This window comes from Herpailurus yagouaroundi, unplaced genomic scaffold (genome assembly GCF_014898765.1).
Source record: "Herpailurus yagouaroundi ecotype Mexico unplaced genomic scaffold, PumYag 162, whole genome shotgun sequence".
NCBI classification, from domain to species: Eukaryota; Metazoa; Chordata; class Mammalia; order Carnivora; family Felidae; genus Herpailurus; species Herpailurus yagouaroundi.
This window is the reverse complement of record NW_024412403.1, coordinates 15,957,336-15,969,693: the sequence shown is the minus strand read 5'-3', so window position 1 is coordinate 15,969,693 and position 12,358 is coordinate 15,957,336. Positions and strand designations below refer to the sequence as shown.

General features: G+C 41.4%; 1 pseudogene; it reads left to right on the top strand.

Annotated features, from left to right (window-relative positions):
- Positions 1-11,591: 11,591 nt before the first annotated feature.
- On the top strand, positions 11,592-12,072 carry LOC121035737 (40S ribosomal protein S26-like; annotated as a pseudogene).
- Positions 12,073-12,358: the final 286 nt, after the last annotated feature.

Genomic DNA, 12,358 nt, shown 5'->3' with positions numbered 1-12,358 from the left:
TCTCCCTCTCTCTATGACCCTCCCCCGTTCATGCTCTGTCTCTGTCTGTCTCAAAAATAAATGAACGTTAAAAAAAAATTTTTTTTTAATTGCTGAGAGTGCTATATAGGACTATTTATATTGTATATATTTAGCTAGTGGGCTAGATAGATAAGTTAGTTAGACAGGGTTATTATATACATTTGATTTGATAAGTCACTTAATGAATATTTTTCTCCTTAGAGAATAATAAACGCTTGGTCAGACTGAATCTACCTTCACAGTCACCATTAATATATTTAAATGGGTGACGCTTATAATCCTTCTTTTTAATGAATATTTCTACTATCCACCTGTTTTTATTTAAAAAATTTTTTTATTTAAAAAATTAAAAAAAATTTTAATGTTTATTTATTTTTTGAGAGACAGGGAGAGACAGAGTGTGAGTGGGGGAGGGGCAGAGAGAGAGAGAGGGAGTCACAGATTCCAAAGCAGGCCTCAGGCTCTGAGCTGTCAGCACAGATCCTGAGGCTGGGCTCGAACTCTCAAACCACGAGATCATGACCTGAGCCAAAGTCGGACGCTTAACCGGCTGAGCCACGCAGGCACCCCTAGCAACCTGTTTTTAAATGTTTATTTCATGTTTCAAAATTGCCAAACCTAGAACTGGCAAGAGAATATTCTTAAGCAATTAGAACTTCTAAGACAATATTTTTCAGCCATCTTGTTATTTTTAAAGAATGATAATCAGAGGAGAGAGTGAAATCATCTACACATGAACATAGAAACTTGAAATGCACATAGGTCAAGATTAAATAACCCATGAAGCTGATAGCATGAACCTTTAGATTCTTTGAATACCCTTCCAATTCTAACAGTCTGTGTTTTAAATAACTGGGAATATATGATTTCTCAGGGTTACCAACAAAAGTTCCCTGAAAGAAAAATGTCTTCTACTCAAAAGAGTTTTAAGTTATACTGTTAAAATCATATCTATTTCATTCTGCTCCCTGAAACCTTGAAAATGTTCCTTCCTATCCAGTCCTTGTGTGTGGGTGGCTTTTAAGAGTGCAGATAATGTGATAATGATGGTGAGGTGATGTGAGTCATACAAGCCAGAAAACAGAGTGGGTCCCTGAAGATTTTGTCTTTTAAAAACTTTTTAGTGGCTGCTTTTGCACTAAGGAGTTTAGGATGACAATTCTGAGCAGAAGGACTGAGCCAGTGTGAATAGAGGAGGAACCAAGTTTTTCAACAGCCAATGAGGGAGAAATTGCATTTGCAACTGGCTGATCTCAACCTATTTTGTCTGTCACTGAACATGTCTGGGCAGTAGCTGTTCTCTCAGATCTGAGCCTTGGAAAGGGAAAGATAAAGAGATAGTAGGATGAGGTAAAGTTATGTGTGAGACAGACTGCCCCCTCCACCCCCCTGCTTCTTAATTGCCTGCTCACTTCTCAAAAATGAAGTAAATACTGAACATGCTGACTTTCCCCATCATTCCTGTAAATAAGGATATGACTCACAAATCCTGCAATCTCCAGAATGCCATAGATTCTATGGTGATTTGATTTAAAAATAGCTGGGAAAAAGCAAGAAATCATGCGTAAGTTGGGATGGTTTTTCTTTTCTTTCTCTTTCCTTTCCTTTTCTTTCTTTCTTTCTTTCTTTCTTTCTTTCTTTCTTTCTTCCTTCTCTTTCTTTCCTCCTTTCTCTTTCTTTCTTTCTTTCTTTCTTTCTTCCTTCTTTGTTTCTTTCTATTTTTTAAACTTAATTTAAAATGTTTATTTATTTTGAGAGAAAGAGAGAGTGTGTGAGGGGCAGAGAGAAAGAATCCCAAGCAAGCTCCGCACTGTCCGTGCAGAGCCTGATGGAGGGCTTGATCCCATGAAACGTGAGACCATGACATGAGCCGAAAGCAACAGCCAGACGCTTAACTGACTGAACCACCCAGGCGCCCCTGTTTTTGTTTTTCATTTAACTTGTTGTTGTGTCAAGCCCTATTCTGTCACAATATATATTCTGAGAATATCTGGTTTCCCGACCAAATTTTAGGGATTTCTGCCTTCTGGGAACTAGCATAGTGAACACAGGGGTCAGATCTCAGATCCCAGGTGAGAAGACTCAAGACTCGGGAGTCACTGTGCTCTACGTGCAAATCTCCATCTGGTTGTACTTTCTTCTTTTCACAGAGACAGATGAATGTTGATGGCATTTGAATACACTGACCCCCACCCCCAAACTGTTACAAACCCATTGCAATATTATAAATACAGATATGCAGGGTGCTAATTATAATAATAGTGGTTCAAGTAGCAGTAACTATAAAAGCCTACTGAGTGGCATTCACTGACCTTTAGCTGGCTGACCCAGAGATGGGAAGCAAGGAATCTCTTTATTATTGGTGCTAAAACCCCCAAAGCAAGACTTTCTGCAAACCTAGTTTGAGTTTGAGAGTGAAGATTAAGGTGCAGGTGAGGAGTTTGTATATCCCCCAAATCTCAGTCCTCCTCTCTGTAATCAATGTCCTCATAGGGAACAAGAGTGCATTCAAAAGGGGCCAATGGAAGGAGACCTAATGAAGGGATTATTTACCAAGTTGGGGACAGAGTTAAGGGAAGCTGGGAGGATTGGTGAAGCTGTTGGGACTGGCAGCCTCAGGGAAGTCTCTCCTACGCCTTGGAAGATGAAGGAGAGAAGAAGCAGTACTAGGACCTGGCAGGGACTGTTCTGGAGAGGAGGCTCCGCCCCATCGCATTCCCAAGAATTTGTGCTTTGGTGAGGAGGTGAGGCCACAGCTTACCCAGGGCTTAGCTGGGAGTAGCGTAGAGGATAGATACGTCGGTCTTTCCCTCCTCCTGTCCTTCTCTCTTCTGCTGGTGGCTTCCACTGGGAAAACCCAATCACAAGTCAGAGGGCAAGGGAACTTTGTTGCTGTGGTCCCTCTAGCCAGGCTCCTGGGGCACATACCGGGGTGGAAAAGTGGGGAGAGTGGTGCATCTACAGAGGTGCATGGAGAGTCTTTTTTTTTTTTTTTTTTTTTGCTTTTTATATTTTTGAGAGAGAGAGACAGAGTGCGAACAGGGGAGGAACAGAGAGAGAGGGAGACACAGAATCCGAAGCAGGTTCCAGGCTCTAAGCTCTCAGCACAGAGCCTGATGCGGGGCTCGAACTCATGAACCGTGAGATCATGACCTGAGCTGAAGTCAGACACTCCACCAACTGAGCCACCCAGGCGTCCCTGAGAGTCTTTTGCACAGATGACCAACAAGGTAAAAAGGTAGAAATACCTCAGTAGCTAATTAAAAACAAACAAACAAAACCCCAAGATGGCCAGGATGGCCAAGTTTGTGATTTTAACCCTGTGTCCTTCCTAGTTTGTCCATTAAATGTCTGGAAATATGAGCCAGGAGGACCATCAGCCCCTCCCTTCCTGAGGATGGGTCAGGGGCAGGGTTGTCAGACAAAATATGAGATGTGTATATATATATACATATATATATATATGGCATAAGTATGTCCCAATCATTGTGTAAAAAAAAAAAAGCTATTTATCTGAAGTTTAATTTTAACTGGGAACTCTGTATTTTAAAATTTTGTTTATCTTTTTAAAGCTTATTTATTTATTTTGATGGTGGGGAGGGGCACAGAGAGAGGGAGAGAGAATCTCAAGGAGGCTCCACACTGTCAGTGCAGAGCCCCACGTGGGGACTGAACTCACAAACCATGAGATCAGGACCTGAGCCAAGATCAAGTGTTGGTCGCTGAACCCACTGAGCCACCCAGATGCCTCTGTATTTTGTTTTAAATGGTTTATTTAGTTTTGAGAGGTGGGGGAGAGGAGCAGAGAGAGAGACAGAAAATCTAAAGCAGGCTGAGCGCTGTCGGCACAGAGCACGACACAGGGTTCGATCCCCTGAACCGGGGGAATCATGACCTGAGCTGAAATCTAGAGTAAGAGGCTCAACTGACTGAACCCCCCAGGTGCGCTGGGAGCTCTGTATTTTTATTGGCTGAGTCTGGCAATCCTAATTTGGGAGGATGGTGGAGAGAAAGCTGGGCGTGCAGACCCTGCCCCCTCCCAACCTCATCCTTAACTGCTGTTTGTTTAGAAGAAAGTGCTCTGGAAGTTGAATGTGGTATGGGATTTCTGAAACCATGCTTTTACAACATCAGTGTTTGAAATGTTAAGTATGTAATAAAAAAAAAGAAGAAGAAAACACTGTTTCATGATCAAATAAATTAGAGTAACACCGGGCTAAAAAAAGTTAAAGAGCTCTCAGCTTTAGGATTTCTCCTGGCCTTTATGTATTTATTTATTTAAAGATTTTATTTTTAGGGGCACCTGGGTGGCTCAGTTGGTTAAACATCTGACTTTGGCTCAGGTCATGATCTCACAGTTTTTGAGTTCCAGCCCTGCGTTGGACCCTGTGCTGACAGCTCGGAGCCTGGAGTCTGCTTCGGATTCTGTGTCTCCCTCGCTCTCTGCCTCTCCTCTGCTCACACTCTGTCTCTCTCTGGCTTTCAAAAATAAATAAAGGTTTTTAAAAAATTTAAGATTTTATTTTTAAGTAATCTCTACATCCAACGTGGGGCTTGAACCCACAACCTCAAGATCAAAAGCTGCACACTTCACTAAACTAAGCCAGCCAGGCGCCCCTCCCCTGGCCTTTAATGCTAACATGCATTTGACACCAATAATAGCGTTTTCTTGTTTAATTGAAAACCCAAGACAACGAACAAATGACAAGCCCAAGGTCCTTCTGTTCTACAGTGACCAGAGGTTTCCATTGAAAGGCAATTAAATTTAGCAGTCATTTTGATGTCCATCATGTTAAAACAGAATTTTACTATTATCTCAGCATATTTGCTTTAAGGCTTAATTTGCATTTATAAAGGCCGTTTTAAAGCTCCCCATAAACGTTTGCAAAGTGATAGTGTTCTAGTTAATAAGATATTAGATTGCCCACTTGATTCTGCATGGTTTTGCTTAGCTTCATATGAGGAATCAATTAAAACCAAATTATCATCCAAGCAGGGCAATCCTAGATTTTTCAGAGAGAAACATGAGGGTGAAAATATCAGCTTTCTCTGCCTCACAAGGTTATTTTTGGAAAGAAATGAATTGTTGTGAAAGGTGCACGAAAGATCACTGTGCTGTAGAAGTCTTATTATCACCCTCACTGTAGAGTTGCTGAGCTACACAGGTCTTACAGTTTTCTTTCTTTCTAGTCGTAAGTATTTTAGCTAATTTGTTGTCCAATGTGTGATCCTGTTCTGTAATGTGCAATGGGAGAATAAGGGAGGTGTATTGGGATCAGAATCAGTGGCAAAGGGGCAGATTCCATGCTTGTGCCCCAGCCCCAATCACCACCCCCTAGTAACAGTGGGAAGATTCTTCTATAATGTGAAAAAGCATTTTTTTTTCACATCATAGAGTAGGTGTGAACATAGAGTCCTGGGTTGAGGTTCTGCTCCATAAAATCTTCAGAGCCTCAAATTTATCTGCTTTTATTAAGGGATGTCCCTCATTATTATATTAAATTTTTTTTTAACGTTTATTTATTTTTGAGACAATGCGGGAGACAGAGTGCAAGCAGTGGAGGGGCAGACCAGAGCCTGATGCGGGGCTCGAACTCACAAACCATGAGATCATGACCTGAGCCGAAGTCGGATGCTTAACCTATAGAGCCACTCAGGTGCCCCTAGGGATGTCCCTCGTTATTATAATCTGAGATGCCAGCTGCTCATTGTTAGGGTTCAAGATGGCTACAGGGAGTAGGGACACAGAAGAAGAGAGGCCAACTTGGTGGGCTGGCTATCCTGGAAGCTGCCATGAGATGCTTCTGGGCCATGGGGTCCCCAGATGTTTGGTCAAACATTATTCTGGGTGTCTCTGTGAGGGTGTTTTTGCATGAGATTTACTTTTTTGTTTGTTTGTTTTTATTTTGAAAGAAAGAAGGAGAGAGAGAGAGAATGAGCAAGGGAGGGGCAGAGAGAGGGAGTGAGACAGAATCCCAGGTAGGCTCTGTACTGTCAGCAAAGAAGCTCAAACTCATGAATCATGAGATCATGACCTGAGTCAAAATCAAGAGTCTGAGGCTTAACCGACTGAGCCACCCAGGCTTCCTGGGATTTACTTTTTAATTAGTAAAATGAGTAAAGCAGATAGGCCTCCCTAATGTGGGTGGAGCTTGTCTGATCAGTTGAAGTACTGAATAGAACAAAAAGGTTATGAGTAAGAGAGATCTCCTCCTGCCTGCCTCCCTTGAGTTGGGATGTTGGCGCTTTCCTGCCTTTAGACCAGATAAGAGACATTGGCTCTTTCTGGGTCTCAAGCCTGTCCACCTTCACATGAGAACTGCACCATTGGCTTCCTAGGTCTCTAGCTAACAGACGACAAATCTTGGGACGTGTCAGCCTCCATAATCACAGGCGCTAATTCCCTTTAATAAATCCCCCCCGTCTCTCTCTCCTGTTGGTTCTGTTTCTCTGGGGAACTCTGGCCAATACAATCCCATTGCTTGAAACTTCGTATGGAAGAAAAAGAACCAGTATACGGGGTGAAGTGTGTGGGGGCGGATGCAGAAGATTCTGCCACAAGAAGGAAGCTCAAACCCTTGAGGGTAGTGGTGAATCAGCAGTGACGGGGCTACGTTCTTTTATTTTGGGAGCTGATGAGGAGCATTGCCATACCAGCAGGTCAGGCTCTCCATTTATCAATTTGGGCAGCAGTGTCTTCTGTCTTACCAGATGAAAGTTCTTGGAAGATATTGATCATATCCAAATTCCTTCATTTTAAATATCTTTTCAGAGTATGTTAAAGAAATTTGTTACATCCTATTTTTTTTTTTTTTTTTTTTGAGAGAGAGAGGCAGAAAGAAATCCCAAGCAGGCTCCACGCTGTCAGTGCAGAGCCGTAGGCGGGGCTCTCGTGCATGAATCCTGAGATCATGACCTGAGCTGAAATCAAGAGTTGGGCGCTTAACTGGCTGAGCCCACCACCCACCCCCCACCCCCGCCATGTGCCCCTCTATCCAGAGTATGTTAAATACAAATATGTCTACAAATAGAAAGCCCCGTCACTTCGTGCAGAGATGCACGTCTGTATTTATATGAATATGTGTGTATAGAACGTGGAAATAGGACATTTGGTCTGTTTCAGTGCCTGGAATGGAAGTAAGGGTAATTACTTTTCTATAGTGAGTAATACACTCTCAGCTTGTCGGCATTTTCTTTTTCTTACACCGGGTAACGTCTGTTAAGGGTGAAGGATGACAAAGGATGGTTTTGACAATGGTGACGAATTACTCAGTTCCTAGATGGGGATTTTGAAGCCACTTCACTAGCTAGGGGCAGATGTCACCCATTACTAGAGGTCTAGCATTCGATTTTAGGAGCAGTTATCTAAGCTCGTGTAAGAACTGCTAATAGGAACACGCGTCTCTTCCTACGCTCTGTGCAAAGATCAATTGTACATGACTCCTGGTGGTTGTTGCTCAGAGTCGTTTCTTGACTCCTATTCTTTCCATCTGTGGGAAGAGCATGGGACTGTGAGATCTCAGTTTGGTTTGCTATTATTCTTGGATCCTAGTATAAGGCCATCAAAGTAATAAATAGGTGGAAATTTGAATAAATGCTTACTTTTAATTTGTAATTGGTTCAAACTTAAAAAAAGCTTGATGTAGCATCAGGGTTTATTGTATAATTTGTGGACCAAGCGTGACATGAAAATTTGGACCCCTTGGTTCAAAAACTAAGAATCTCTGACACTGACAGTAAAGCATTTAAAGCCAGGGCAGGGCCCTTCTGAGTGCAGGTCCTGTGCAACTGCACATGTGGCACATCTATGAAGCCAGCTGTGCTTAGCTCTGTATGATCATCACTTTGATGCCCTTGAAGTCCCCACAAAACTCCCACTTTATCCTCTCCCTCCATGTCCTCGAATCTTCTCTTCCTTCTGAAATCTTTACTTTGTATAACATTATAGGAAATGAGAGAATCTAAAGAGAAAACATTAATTGATTTTAGATTTTCCCCCCCTTTCCTTCCTGACTATCAGGGCTCACAGACATTTCCCTGTTTTCTGACTTCCTCTAAATCGATGCAGTACCCTAGGTTGCTTCCTTGTCATGTATACACACGTGGAGAACATTCGTGGGGCTGTATGTAGGGAATTGATTCCTATCAAATAAACTAGGAATAGTCTTCAAAGGCCCTTGACATTTAATATGGAAAAGTGACCTATAAGAATCACGTCATCCACATGTAGTGAAAAGTGAACTAATTACCCAGGGAGATGGGATATACCTGGATCCTGAAAAGATTTATAAGGCAAATTAAAGGCACAACTTTTTTTCTTTTTTTTTAAATATGAAATTTATTGTCAAATTAGTTTCCATACAACACCCAGTGCTCATCCCAACAGGTGCCCTCCTCAATGCCCATCACTCACCCTCCCCTCCCTCCCACCCCCTATCAACCCTCAGTTTTTCTCAGTTTTTAAGAGTCTCTTGTGGTTTGGCTCCCTCCCTCTCTAAATTTTTTTCCTTCCCCTCCCCCATGGTCTTCTGTTAAGTTTCTCAGGATCCACATAAGAATGAAAACATATGGTATCTGTCTTTCTCTGTATGACTTATTTCACTTAGCATTAACACTCTCCAGTTCCATCCACGTTGCTACAAGAGGCCACATCTCATTCGTTCTCATTGCCAAGTAGTATTCCATTGTGTATGTAAACCACAATTTCTTTTTAAAAAAAATTTTTTTTTCAACATTTATTTATTTTTGGGACAGAGAGAGACAGAGCATGAACGGGCGAGGGGCAGAGAGAGAGGGAGACACAGAATCGGAAACAGGCTCCAGGCTCTGAGCCATCAGCCCAGAGCCCGACGCGGGGCTCGAACTCACAGACCGCGAGATCGTGACCTGGCTGAAGTCGGACGCTTAACCGACTGCGCCACCCAGGCGCCCCCACAATTTCTTTATCCATTCATCAGTTGATGGACATTTAGGGTCTTTCCATAATTTGGCTATTGTTGAAAGTGCTGCTATAAACATTGGGGTACAAGTGCCCCTATGCATCAGCACTCCTGTATCCCTTGGGTAAGTTCCTAGCAGTGCTATTGCTGGGTCATAGGGTAGTTCTATTTTTAATTTTTTGAGGAAACTCCACACTGTTTTCCAGAGTGGGTGCACCAGTTTGCATTCCCACCAACAGTGCAAAAGGATTCCCATTTCTCCACATCCTCACCAACATCCACAGTCTCCTGATTTGTTCATTTTAGCCACTCTGACAGGCATGAGGTGGTATCTCAGTGTGGTTTTGATTTGTATTTCCCTGATGAGGAGTGACGTTGAGCATCTTTTCATGTGTCTATTGGCCATCTGGATGTCTTCTTTGAAAAAGTGTCTGTTCCTGTCTTCTGCCCATTTCTTCACTGGATTTTTTTTTGGGGGGGGGTGGAGTTTGGTGAGTTCTTTATAGATTTTAGATACTAGCCCTTTATCTGATATGTCATTTGCAAATATCTTTTTCCATTCCATCAGTTGCCTTTTAGTTTTGTCAATTGTTTCCTTTGCAGTGCAGAAGCTTTTTATCTTGATGAGGTCCCAATAGTTCACTCTCACCATTGTTATTTAACATAGTGTTGTAAGTCCTAGTATACAGCTTTCTCAATTGTCTGTGTATGCGTATGTGTGTGTGTGTGTGTGTTCTTTCAATACTTTCTTGAATATATAACATCTTACTGTGTCCCACATTAAGTAATGAATTAAATAAAACCTTTGCCATGTGTTTAATATTTGTATTGATTTATGTATCATGTTTTTACCTTTAAAAAATTATCTTTTAACTTAATAAAAAAAAAGTGCTTCCTGAATGGCAGATAAGGATCTCCAAAAATCTGCTTCTCCATAAAGGCAATAAAAGCTGTGGCAAAAGTCGAAATCAAATTTTTCTGTATTCTGAAAATTAACTAAAGAATTACACAATTCCAAGTCGTGTTTATCAAGAAAAATGGCTGACTCTTGGTAAGAACCATCCTCCTCTCCCCTTGAGGACCAAAAGTTGCACAACATGATAGCTGTGTGAACCAGCAGTCTAACTGGAGAGGGTAGAATGGGTTTCGAACTTCCCCAAAGCCTGTCAACATTTGACCAATTGTCAACATTTGACCAGTAAAGCCTCTTATTGAAAATCCCCCTTCCCATGACCTGACTTTATTTGACCTGACTCAGAGCATGCTCTGTACCAACATCCCTGATTCTAGGGATTTTGGGGAAAAAAAAATCAATGGCAATTGTTTAATATTGCAGCTATCTGAGATGAGGTTACTGAGTGGGCCTAATCAAAACACTTAAAAAAGAACAACAGGGAAATGAGAGGTCCATAAGAGATTTTGAAAAGCTCACACACATTCTTGGAAATCTAGAAGACCATGTGCATACACAGAAAAGGCCCCAGAAGGTCCTAATCTTTCCTCTCTAGCTTGCCTTGACGCTCTGCGCAAGCTAAGACAGAGCTGTAAGATCCCAACACACAAAGGCTGGGAGAGTTATTAGTTCAAAGCATTTATGGAAATCTCTAGGTAATCATTAGCTGACCACTAAGCTAACCAGGCAGAGACTTCAACAGCCACATATGACAAAGAACACAGACTTTACACAAAGACTGCAGAAAAGTCACTAAACCGATAAATAAATAAACAGCAACAATAATAACAAAACAAAAAAACAACAACAAAAAAGCCTGGAGAGAGCATCTGATTTCCAGAGTTGCCACAATATATTGTTTAAAACAGAAAAATATTTTTTCAACAGAAAAATATGAGACACACAAAGAAACAAGAATGTGTAGCCCATGCAAAAGAAAACAACCAGACAATTCTAACAATGTCCAGACGTTGGACTTTTTAAACGAAGACTTTAAATCACCTAATGAACTAAAGGAAACCATGTTTAAAGAATTAAAGGAAAGTGTGAGAATAATCCAAAACTATAATCAACTATAATCACCTATAATCAATCTTGTAAATTCCATTTACAAGAGCAAAAAAAAATTTAGAATTGAATTTGTTTAAAAAATTTTTTTAACGTTTATTTATTTTTGAGACAGAGAGAGACAGAGCATGAACGCGGGAGGGTCAGAGAGAGAGGGAGACACAGAATCCGAAACAGGTCTCAGGCTCTGAGCTGTCAGCACAGAGCCCAACGCGGGGCTCGAACTCACGGACGGTGAGATCATGACCTGAGCCGAAGTCGGACGCTTAACCGACCGAGCCACCCAGGCGCCCCAGAAATGAATTTATTTAAAGCACAAGATTTATATACAGAAAATACACAAAGGATCAGAAGGCACTATTGTTAAGATGGCAATATTCCACAAATTGATCTATGCGTTCAACTCAATCCCTCTCAAAGTCCCAGCTGCTATTTTTTTTTTTTTTTTTTTTTTTTTTTGCAGAAACTGACAGGTTAATATTTATACGGAAACTCATGGAAACAGAATATTCAAAGCAATCTTTTAAAAGATTAAGAAACTTGTAGGATGTAGACTTCCCAGTTTCAAAACTTATTACAAAGCTACAGTAATAAAGTGGTAAAGACAATGTGGTACTGGCATAATTCAATGGATAAACCATAATCTTTTCACTCTCTCGAGTCCTTGCTTCGAAGATGACCAGGAAAAGAAGGAATAATGGTCATGCCAGAAAGGGCCATGGCCAATTGCAGCCTGTTTCCTCCACCAACTTCTCCCACTGCGTGCCCAAGGAAAAGGCCATTAGGAAGTTCATTATTCTGAACATAGTGGAGGCTGCCACCATCAAGGACATTTCTGAAGCAAGTGTCTTGAACGCCTAGATGCTTCTCAAGCTGTATACAAAACTACATTGTGAGTTGTGCCATTCACAGCAAAGTAGTTAGGAATCACCCTCGTGAAGCACAGAAGGACCCCACTCTGATTTAGACCCACAGGTGCTGCGTCATGACCTCCATCAAAGCCCATGTAAGGAGATAAGTCTTTAAGGACTGAAGAAAAACTGCTTTGTGCAAAAAATAAAATAAAATAGAGATTATACTTTAAACACACACACACACACACACACACACACACACAACAAATCTTTTATCTTTTCAACAAATAGTGTTGGAACAACTGGATGCAAAAGAATAAAGTTGAACCCCTTACCTCACACCATGTATAAAATTAACTATATGGTCTGCAAATATTTTCTCCCATTCTGTAGGTTGTCTTTTCATTTTGTTGAACATGTCCTTGGTAATCAAACTGGAAAGCTGAATGTGTCTTCCCCACAGAAACAATCTGTGTATATGTCAGTCACTTAGGGGTGGGATATGCTTGGGTGACCTGATCTAG